The sequence below is a fragment of the Petaurus breviceps genome, unplaced genomic scaffold (assembly GCF_028583685.1).
Source record: "Petaurus breviceps papuanus isolate PSGF00001 unplaced genomic scaffold, PetGlider_PUasm1.0 90925, whole genome shotgun sequence".
Classification (NCBI taxonomy): Eukaryota; Metazoa; Chordata; class Mammalia; order Diprotodontia; family Petauridae; genus Petaurus; species Petaurus breviceps.
In genome coordinates, this window is record NW_027187380.1 from 31225896 (window position 1) to 31235478 (window position 9583).

General features: G+C 39.5%; 1 protein-coding gene across 5 annotated transcripts in view; it reads left to right on the plus strand.

The window, feature by feature from the left end:
* The window catches only part of TMC6 (transmembrane channel like 6), a 66397-nt gene extending 59709 nt beyond the window's left edge, over nt 1-6688 (plus strand). For all 5 annotated transcript variants that reach the window (XM_069076729.1, XM_069076731.1, XM_069076728.1 and 2 more), the window contains one exon: nt 6476-6688. The gene's annotated coding sequence lies outside the window, so the exon portion shown is untranslated. The remainder of the gene's footprint in view (nt 1-6475) is intronic.
* Nucleotides 6689-9583: the final 2895 nt, after the last annotated feature.

Below are 9583 nucleotides of genomic sequence, written 5' to 3' on the forward strand. Positions count from 1 at the left end.
TGTATAATCAGTACCTTATACAGATGCTGGAACATAGTGAGCACTTAATGAATTCTTGTTGATTGAATGAATGTTCCAATATACTGTCAAGAAGAAATCAGGAGCCAGAATGGGGAAGGATGATGGGTGAGCACGCAGGTGAAGCTCCGCAGAGGTAGCAAGAGAAGTGACATTGCTATGGGAACATACCTATACGTAAGAGGACATGGAAAAGGAGTTTGGAAACATTACAAAAATTGCCAAGGTAGCATGTCCCAGTACTAATGTGTGCTTCAATTATGGGGATGTCTGCAGGAACACTGCCAAAAAAAGGGATTGCTTTAATAGTCTCATTCTTCAGAACCTAGAGGAAATGATAAGAGGAGGTGCTATTTTGAACCTCATTCTGACAAATAAGGAAAAACAGGTAGCTGAGTTTTAAGTGATGGGAACCTTGGAGATAATTGATCTCACCCTTTAAGAGTTTGGGGTAGAGGAGAGGAAAGCCAGGCAAAGACTGATATGTTCTTAGATTTTAGAACATCAATTTCCAAAGGCTTCTGAAAGGGGATAGATAAGATTTCTGGCCTAAAATTCTGTAGGGGATGGGAATAGCTCCAGACTAAAATTCTGAACATGCAAGAAATAATTTTAGTGAGGAATCAAAATGGGATCTATCTAAGACCAATTAAGAAACAGACAATTCATTAACCAATTTAGGCTTTGAGAAGATGCAAGGGCAGCTAACAGGACTGACATGATCCTGTATGAATAGCATCTCAAGATATAAATAAGCTAAACTTGGCAACAAATACTAAGAACAACAAAAGTAATAAAAAAGAGGAGACTCAAAGAAAGGGTAAACTTGATACTTAGGGTAGATGGGATAATGAAAAGAAAGTGAGAATACTGAAATTAAATCTTGTATCATTTTTCTCTGCTGAGAGGAGAGTTTTTGTACTGGAAAGGATAGAATGAAAAATGGCTAATAATTAAAACTCAGATGAAAGCTAAATAGAGAGCCAGTTAGTAAATGAGCACTTGGTAGTTCTCAATGAATTTGGATGACCACACTCAAACTACTAGGGTAATAAAAATCCTGACAGACATGATTACTGAACTGCTCCCACTGATCTCTGAAAGATCAATGGAAAATGATTAACTTGTTACAGGACTAGAAAAGGGCAAATATCTTATGAGTTCACAAACCACAGGTCAGTGAGCTTGACTTTGATTTCTGGCAAAATTCTGCAACATATTGTTAAAGGGATGGTTGTGAACATTTGGAAAGGGAAGCAATGATTATTAGGGATCAGTGTGATTTTTTCAAGAATGGGTCACGCCAGACTAACATTGTTTGCTTTTTTGGCCAGGGTTATATTTGTAGATCAGGGGGATATTAAAGACATAGTTTATCTAGATTTTAGCAAAGCATTTATCAAAGTTTTTTTGTATCATGAACAAGAAGTTCAGATGAAGGCTAGACAACAGTGAAGTTAGAGGAACTAATTGAATGGCCAGTTGGACATTATAGTTTGATGTTGACTTTGAAACTCTTCAGGTGTGCAATGTAAGTATCTAACCCATTCCCACTCCCCCAGAAAAATAGGAAACCATACGTCCCCATACCTCCCCACTTGCTGAACTGGGTTAGCTTGCATAATTGGAGAGATTTCAGTTACAGGGTCTATGTGGTTCATTTTGACCAGGAGGCAGTTGTAGGTTTATTCATTCACAACCTTTTCAATGTGCTTGGGACTGGTTAATGTGAGATCATCTACAGCAGCAAAGGACTTCCAAACTTCACAGTCATCCTGTCCAAAGGTATCTTCAATAGATACCATTAGATAGTCCTTAAGGAAAGGCTTCCACAGGTCCCCAAGTGCATCATGGATGACATATCTGCTGGGGTCATCAGGAGACTTGAAGTCCAAGTTATATTACCCATAATTGAAGAATTCCAAGGCAGCAACATCCATGCCAATAATAACCTTATAAAGTACAGCCAGTCTTACCAGTAGCATTCTTTAGCAGTTCTAGGGATTCTTTATTCTCTAGGATATTAAGAACAAAGACAACCTCATCCCTACGTTGGTAGCATCTTACCCAAATCTCTGCTTAATAACATTCTTCAAGTTGTGGTAGACCTCAGCTCCAATGGGCATGACCTTCTTGAAAGGAGCTTCAACATGGAAGATTGTGAACTCTTGCACTGCCAGCTTGTTACCAACACGGAAGCCACCAATTTATAGCTCAATCAGCATTACATTATTGTGCCTATTTTCCTAGAACCTCTTTAACAATTGTCATTTTCCTTTTTGCTCATCTGTGCCCAACTCAATCCTATTTCTCATGTGTTGTGTTTTTGTTCAGTTATTTCTGACTCTCCATGACCCTATTTGGAGTTTTCTTGGCAAGGATACTAGATTGGTTTGCCATTTCCTTCTCAAGTTCATTTGACAGATGAGAAAATTGAGGTGAACAGGGTTAAATGATTTTCTCAAGGTCACACAGCTAGTCTGAGGCTGGATTTTAACCTTAGAAGATGAGTCTTCCTGAGTCCAGGCCTGATTCTCTCCACTGGGCCACTTTGCTCCATATTTCTCCCAAGAGGGGCTTATATCCCACAGAAACATGTCTATCCTCTTTTGTTTTTAGTTCTGCTGTGCAAACTTCCAATCTCCCCCTTTTTGAGTCTAGAATCATACTTTCAGGATAGTTAAAACCTAACTGCTTCTTGGATACCCACAGTAGCAGCTGTGTAAGTGTTATTAAGAAACTTCCTTCCCTAGAGTAGGGAGACCTGGGATTGAATCCGGGCTCAGATACTTAGCACCACACCCAGAAATAACTGGCCATGTAACCTTGAGCAAGTTACTTAACCCCAATTGCTTAAAAAAAAAAAAAGAAATTTCCTTTCCTGAGGGCAGACGCAAAATGATGGACTAAAAGCAGGGACTTGCTTGAGCTTTCCCTAAACCTTTCCAAATACTTGTAAAAAAAAACGACTCTAAACAAATTCTATAGTTACAGAACCCACAAAATGACAGAATGAAACAAGTCTATGAAATTTGCCATTACGCTAACATTGCTCTCTTGGTTGAATTCCCTACTCCCTCCTTTGAATCACTTTGAACATAATATCATACATGATATCACATGTCATCACATGTCATCCAAACCATGGAATTCAGTACAAAAAAGAACGTCAAGAAATCCTCAGAGAGCAATAACAACACTGTTACTTTAATCCAGAAGCAGGAGAAGGGGTAATACTGTGGTTTTGATTATAATGTATTCAGGACATTATTGTGACACAATAAATTCCAACATCCCTGTTTCTATCAAAGGCATTGCACTTTTAGAAGTCACCCATGTTACATCTAAAGAGTCGCTTCTTACTCATCCTCATATGTCTGCTTCCCAGATTTTGTCAATTCCATTTCCTATACATACAAGACATCTTTCTGTTTTTACAACCCTGATCAACCCAATGTTACCACTTCTCTCCACTGTTTTCAGTGATCTCAATGTTGTTACATCCACTGGCCATTTCATTCTCTATATTTGTTCCTATATTTCCTTTACAAGTGTCACCCTTTCAGAAACTTCTGTAGCTTACTATTTTCTTACACAATACATATTCACTCTTTAACATAAAAGCCTTTCACGGTCTTTTTGAGGATTATTTTACATTATTCCACCTCATGCAGCCTTTTCTATAGCCAAATTGATTTACCTATTAGTTTTTGTACATGGTATTTCATAGTTCGTATGAGGAGTAAGATTGAAGTCAGAGGAATTGAGTATAAATTCTGCCCTTGACACAAGTTTAAGAAATTATTGGCTCTTGGTTTATTTCATCTAGATAATGAGGGACCTAGATCAGTCTTTGAGTTTCCTTTCTACTAAAAGTCTGTGATCATACAATTTTCTCTCTGTGCTTTTACAGAAGCCTTTGCCTATAATTCTTTATGTCCTCTGCTCTATTTCTTTGTACCCATCAAAAATAAAACTTGGATTCTTTGTATCCTTACCCTTTGGAAGTCTCCTCACAAGTTTTTCCTATTTTGGACATATCCTCCATTTACTTTACTGGGAACATGCTTTATTCTCCAAATAAAATCTAAGCTATTTGAGGGAAAGAATTATTATTTTTAAATCTCCCCACATTGAGTATAGCTCCTTGCTTATTGTGCCAAATAAAAATTTACTGATTGATCTATCATAGATCCTTACTCAGGAAATTTTCAATGAACTGAACTACAAAGTAAACTTTAGACACTTCATCATAACAATTGACTATTTTGAAAATACTGTCTTTTGATTTCTTCTAAAGATTTACTTAGGATTCAAATTGAAAGGCACAACTTCTCCCCCCACCACAGTAAAAATGAAAAAAGTGGCAAAATGATGTCAGTTTTTCTTCACCCCTTCTGCTATCCAAACACATTCTAAGTTAGGTTAAAAATGTTTTCACATGATCCATGGGTACTGGTTCACTGACTCCCGTTGTAGGTTATATGCACTTAGTCCAGAACGCAACTAATAGGTCAAAAGATGCTGTATTAGCACGACAGATATTAAAGTGCTCGTTACTTTTGTGCTTTCAAAAAAAAATGATGTTTGTGAAAGGATTTGTTGGGGATTTAGAAATCCCTGCAGCATTCCCCCATTTTCTGTACTCTTTCAGATTTGAGGGAGGGTTATCAGTAGGAACAAAGAAAAATGCTGTTTCTCCTTTTATCTATGTGCCACATTGCAGTAACATTCTCTGAAAATAGCCCAGATTTTCTGGGAAAGGGCAGGAAGACCACCTTTTCTCATTCTCTCCCCTTGTCTCCTCTTCATGGTTCCTTCTTGCAAATTACTCATTTAAGATTATCTAAATCTTGCTTAGATAATCTTAGTAACCGTGCAGGTTACTTGTACTGTTTGGTTTTTTAAGTTCTCTGTTGGACTCGTGACAAAGTATTTAATTAGGAATGGGAGCTGAATTCTGTCACACATACTTCTGGTGTCTTGTATCACACAAATGGAGGTTAGAAACGCTTGTGAATTTTGCCCGTCTCCACATTGTTCGCAGACTTCTTATCACTTGGGAGTTCTTTGTGCCTCTTCTAGGCTTCTCTGCTCTACTTCTGGGTGAAACCATTTTTCTACCAGCTACTACTCTTGGACTATTAAAGCAGTGCTAAGCTCTTTTACTAAAAATAGAGAGACCCCAATCCTGGGATCTTCAGAGATATTTAGATTGAGTCCCTTGACTGGTCTCTGAGCCAGTATTAACTTTCTCAGCAAAATGGTTCTCCTAACCCTGGAATTCAGACCTTTTAGGTCAGCTCACTAATCTCTGAGGGTTCTCTCAAGCCAGAGGTAAAGTAGCAAGGCAGACAAATCTCTGAAGAATTGCCACCATTCAAACTTTAGGTGGCAGTATAATGCATCTTAGCTTCTCCTTTCTCCCACCAACTCTCCCAGCAGCAGCTGCAAAACTTGTTTTCCTCCATTCAGCTGTTCTCAGCATGAAGCAGTCACTCTATATGTCTTCTTTTTTCAAGACTGAACTTTAGGCCACTCCATTTCTACTGCTTCTCCACTTAAATAGCCACCATTTTGGTGTAGGTGCTTATCACCTCATGCCTGGACTATTGTGTAAACCTTTTACTTAGTCTCCCTGCCTCTACTCTCTCCAATCCATTCTCCCCTCAGATGACAAAGTGATTTTCCTAAAGTTTAGGTCTGATCATGTCCTACCTCCTTTCACTGCCCCCCCCCTTCCTTATTCAGTGCACAATGGCTCCCTATTACCTTCAGGATCAAATATAAAGTTGTTTGTTTGTTTTAAGCAATTGGGGTTAAGTAACTTGCTCAAGGTTACACAAGGCCAGTTATTTCTGGGTGTGGTGCTAAGTGTCTGAGCCTGAATTTGATCCCAGGTCATCCCGACACTGGGGCCAGTGCTCTTACTCGCTGAGCCACCTGGATGCCCCTGTTTGTTTGGTTTTTAAAACCCTTCACAATCTGACCCCTTTTATCTTCTAGTTCTTACTCTCTATGATCCAGTAACATTTATGCCTCATTATGGCTCCTCAGACTTAATGCTACATGTCCTGACCCCATGTCTTTGCTGTGATGAGAATTACCTGGAATGTTCTCCCTGCTTCTGCCATCTATCTTCCCTAGTTTCCTTTAAGTTTCCACTAAAATTTCATCTTATACAAGAAGACTTTCCCTATCTTCCTTAATGCTAGAACTTAGTAGTTTTTTTTTTTGCCTTTTTGGAGGGGAGAGAGCAGGGCAATTGGGGTTAAGTGACTTGCCCCAGGTCACACGGCTAGTAAGTGTTAAGTGTCTGAGGCTATATTTGAACTCAGGTCCTCCTGACTCCAGGGCCGGTTCTCTATTCACTGTGCCACCTAGCCGCCCCTCTGTTATAAGTACTTAATAAATACCTGTGGACTTGACCCATCTTTGCTTTTGTTTTGACCTCCAGGTCCCTGAAGCCCTAAAGTTCTCTTCCATTTTACTTGAAGTATACTCATGACCGAAGAACATTGACCAGGCCAGAGACCGACTGCTGAAACTGGGAATTAAGTCAGCAATGACTTCAACCTCCTCCCCCCATTCTCTTTTTTCCAGTTTTTCTGGGGACTGGCCTGACATAGTATTTATTTGAAATAAACAGTGTTTTTATTTTGTTTTTTGACTTGATTTGTTTCTCATGTTCTATGGATTAGGCACAAACACTCTCCATATTCTCTCCCTTGTGACACATGCCACTTTTTGTCTTCATATCAACACTCATATAACACTTCATGTAACTTCATATACTTCATATAACACAGTATTATCAGAACCCCAAATCAGTAACATGTGGGCTGAGAAAGGACATTCTATCTGAAAAGCCTTGTTTAAGTCCAGAAATATCAATTTACTCACTGTGGGCCAAGTATTGTACTAACATTTTGTTATTTAGTTGTTTCAGTCATGTCAGACTCTTTGTGACTCCATTTGGGATTTCCTTGGCAAAGATACTAGAGTGTTTTGCCATTTCCTTTTCCAGTTCACTCGACAGATGAGGAAACTGAGGCAAACAGGGTTAAATGTCTTGCCCAGGTCACTTGCCCAGGAAGATGAGTCTTCCTGACTTGAGACCTGGCACTCTCTCCACTTTGCCACTGTGCTAAGTACTGGAAATAAATAGACAAAAGTGAAACAGTCCTTATCCCTGAGTTCCTTACATTCTACTGGGGACAATCAACCTACAGAAAAGCATTTTCAAAATAAAGAGAAAATAATTTTAGAGCAACAGATATGGGGAGAACACTTAATAACTCAGAGTATCAAAAACAGTTTTTTGTAAGAAGTAGCCTTGAGCTGAGCCTTATAAAGGAGTTAGGGATTCTACAGGTGGTAGTAAGGAAGGAGAATATCCCGGCTATGATGGAATAAAGCTGCCCCAAGGACCTGATTGGCCTCAGCTTCCTGGTCACACAGGGGAACAAAAAGTCCCAGCCACTCAAGTCTGAGAGGCATTCCACATGGCTGGGATCTGAACTCAGAGGATGCTGACAATAGAGCAATGCTTCCAACACCAGGCAAGATGGGCAAGCAATCAATGCAAAGGTATTGGGAGAGAGGATGGAAGCTATAGGGAACAGCAGCAAGCAGACCAGTTTAGCTGGAACTTGAGTGTGTAATGTGGAATATTGTAAAATTATTCAAGAAAAGTAGGTTGCACCAGGTTTTAAAGGGCTTTAGATACCAAATGAAAGTTTGTATCGTATCTTTGAGGAAGTAGGAAGGCACTAAGGTTTGTTTGGGTTTTTTTTTTTTTGGCAACTGGGGTTAAGTAACTTGCCCAGGGTCACACAGCTAGTAAGTGTCTGAGGTCAGATTTGAACTCAAGTCCTCTGGACTCCAGGGCTGATGCTCTATCTACTGATCTACTGCACCAACTAGGTGCCCCAACTAATGCTTCTTGAGATAGAGGACAACATTGTATTCCTGTAAGAATATCAATTTGCGGGGTAGCTAAGTGGTGCAGTGAATAGAGCACTAGCCCTGGAATCAGGAGGACCTGAGTTCAAATCCAGCCTCAGACACTTGATACTAGCTAGCTGTGTGACCCTGGGCAAATCACTTAATCCTGATTGCCTTGCCTTGCCTTCCCCTTCCCCCCCCCCAAAAAAAAAAAAGAATATCAGTTTGGCACTTATATAAAGGATGGGTTAGAGAAAGAAAAGACAATAGGTTAGAAAGATGATGGATGCCTGAACAAGGGTATTAAAAGTATGCCTTCTGGAAGTTGGACAGTATAGAAAAATTAGAATAATAAAAACAGAAGTACAGCTAGTTCTTTTTAATAAGAGGCCAAGCTATAGGCATTGATGTCAGTTAAAATTTTTAAAACTCTTCCTCTTAAACAGTATTTGAGTGTTTCATTTTCCTAATCTTTAAACAGCAGACCACTCTGATACTCCCAGTTGCAACCTTTTCCCCTCCTTCACCCAACAGACAAGGCTGGCAATTTTATAACCAACCCAAGTGATTGTAATTTCCTTTTAGAACCACCAGCACCATCTTATGAAGAAAAAATAGAAAAAGGAAGCTCTGTCTGGCTAAAGCAGGGTTTCTTGATTTTTTTCCCTCCATCAGATAGACCCATTTGTCAGTCTGGGGAAATCTATGGTTGTCTGTTAAGAGTAATGTTTTTAAATGCATAAAACACATAGGATTACAGAGGAAGTCTATCATATTGAAATAATGATGGTTTTCCCCAAACTAGCTCATAGATCTCCTTGAAGGAGTCTGTGGGTCCCAGGTATTAAGGCCTCAACAGATGACAATTCTATTGTTTAATGTAGAGAAGTCTCAATTCACTCTGCCAGAGTAAATAAAGGTTGCCTACATCTTCCCTCAGTGTTCTAGGGTACTCCTGAAGGAAGGTTGGGGAATCTTTAATGCTATTGGTCCAAGCTCCCATTCCAGATTGTATCAGTTCATGAGTCTTTCCAGGTCCCTGTGTATTTAACCATAACATCAATTAGCTTTTTTACAAAGGAATATTAATGAAGATATTGCAATAAGAGAAGTCACAAAAATCTCCCCCTAACACTTGGAAACATATTCTCCCCCTCTACCATGTTGGTCCACAGGTTTCTAATGCAGTTCAACATAGCATTGGTCTCACCAAATTCACCTTCGAATTTAACATGCCTGATGGATGAATGAGTCAGCATCTCTGTTATAGATGAACTGGTCCAGGTAGGTTGCTTGGAACTTTGTTTTTTATATTTAACTTCTGGCAAATTCCAACATAATTTCCACCTCCCAACATGAACTTCTGGTGGCTTACTTTGACCTTTTGAAGTTCACAAAGTTATAGCCATAACCTAGAAACAACCATAGGGCCATGCACTCCCAGGTCATGTGGCTTTGGTGGGAAAAGAAAGGTCTTCCTAACTGAAGGCCTAGTCCTTGCCTCCTCACTTGAACACAGCCAGGCAGAAATGAGAATGTTTCACTTTGAGTAGTCAGTGCCTTTGGAAAGCATCCTAGTTCTGGCTACCCAGCCAGTCAATAATCTATCTCTTACTCA